Source organism: Lactuca virosa, chromosome 7 (assembly GCF_052849685.1).
Source record: "Lactuca virosa cultivar CGN04683 chromosome 7, Lactuca_virosa_CGN04683_v6, whole genome shotgun sequence".
NCBI classification, from domain to species: Eukaryota; Viridiplantae; Streptophyta; class Magnoliopsida; order Asterales; family Asteraceae; genus Lactuca; species Lactuca virosa.
This window is the reverse complement of record NC_136432.1, coordinates 128,968,023-128,970,123: the sequence shown is the minus strand read 5'-3', so window position 1 is coordinate 128,970,123 and position 2,101 is coordinate 128,968,023.

The window sequence follows — 2,101 nt, the reverse complement described above, 5'->3', positions numbered from 1 at the left end:
TTTCCAATATCTTTACAATCCGAGGCAGTCTTCATGTTGTTTGTCTTCTTTGAAGCTCAAGAAATACCTTCATGTATTTCACACTATCTCTTTTTTTTGGTGACATCACTTATCAGTCTAGTGCATTAGTTTAATGCACATTTGCTTTCCTTTACTAGTGTCTTGTTTTCGCAAGGACACATTTCTTCCACATCTTCCATCTCACTCGACGCCTGATACTATTGTCACTTGGTTGCCAACTCCTTAGGATCCGAAAAGATCTCAGTATTATGCTCCTTTCCAAGTAATTTCACATTTTCATACTAGTTGTTTGACTTTGATAGAAAGGTCAAAGTTGTCAAACATTTCCCATTGTCCATTAATTATGTTTTAAACTCCTTCATGACTCTTATCTAACACAAGATATGCATTCACTAAGTCCTCAAATTACTCGAATCCTTACCACATTTCACAAAACCCCTTCATGTTTCCACCAAGTTCGTGTATGTATCATGTGTGTATAATAGTACGGGCCCTATACTATTATACCCACATCATACATAATCGACCTTGACTTCACCACTAAAAGGTTCTGATCTACCGGTTTAGATTATCCATACACTAATCTTACTTCCATTACTCACTATAGAATCACTAAATGTAGCATTCTATGATTTCATCTAGACTTATCCAAAATGCCATAAGCATTTAACTAAGGCAATTCTTATCATCATTCATTGCATATGACACTACCTACATTAAGGCATAATAATCCTATGTATCATTCATACTTTTCATAACCAAAGTCTAAGCCTAGGAGTGGAATGATCCAATCCTAATTCGCTTAAACTATGGCTCTGATACCAAACTATAACACCCCAAAATTTTCAAAACTTTTTCAAATGCTATGGTTATAAAAACATTTGGGTATTAACTCCCATTTAACATAAAACCGGTCCCATAAAAATAATTACAATTAAAACCTTGGGTGTTACGATTAAGCATCATACAACCATAGCCAGCAAATACGAATTACATCAATAACATTAAATAAGGAACTTAACAAGTTCCACTCCATTCTCTATCTCTTAAACTTCTAACTTCCATCTATCAATTTTCTCCTTAATTGCAACCTGGAATACATGGCATTAAAAAGAGATACGTAAGACAAAAATGTCTCGTGAGCTACGTGGGTTTGTGACCCAAAACATTTATCACTTTTCATCAAAAACGTTTAAACTTTGCAAAACATAGTTTTAGACCATAAATCAGTTTCAAGCATTTTCAAGGAAAACCCGTTTCGTACGCATCATAAATATCATTTCATCTCATTTCATATCTTATCATTTCATTTCAAAAGACATATTTCCATATTCCATTTCCTTTTATCATTAAGGGCTAATTCCGGTATTAAACCGTTGCCATTTTTATACTTAGGGTCTACGTCCAATAAAGGAACCACTCCCAAGTCTAGACCAAGGTGGAACAAAAATCAATCCACCAAGGCATCATTTCCAAGGCCAAGGTGGAAAGAACAAATCAATCCACCAAGGTATCATAATAGGACATCTATCTCGCGAAGGGGAGGCGCCACCCCGATAGACTCATCCAGTGCCTCTTACGAGGTATCATGGCCCGGGCAATTTTCATTTCATTACTTTCCAATTCCTTTCATTACTTTCCATTCCTTTTCATTACTTTACATTTGTTTTCATTACTTCCCATGCTTTACATATTTCATACATTAGTATCATAAAATCATTTCAAAAGTAAAGCATCTATATTTCAAAACATTTCAATCATATTTTCAAAACATTCGATCTTCCAAAACGTTCTTTTCTTTCAAAAACATTCTTGCCTTTAAGGCACTCTTTCAAAACACCATTTCCAAAAACATTTGACACTTTCGTTTCAAAACATTTCATATATCAAAGAACTGCATTTCATTATCATAAAATCATTTTGCCATGTACCCCAAAGTGGGAAAAATGCCAACACGTACTCACCTTAATCACACATAGGTTAGCTAGTGCTCTTCTAGTTCCTTTCCCTATAGCAATCCTCTTCGAACACTACATACGCCATATATGGACATTCCTCATCCAAAAATACCCCTCAAAGG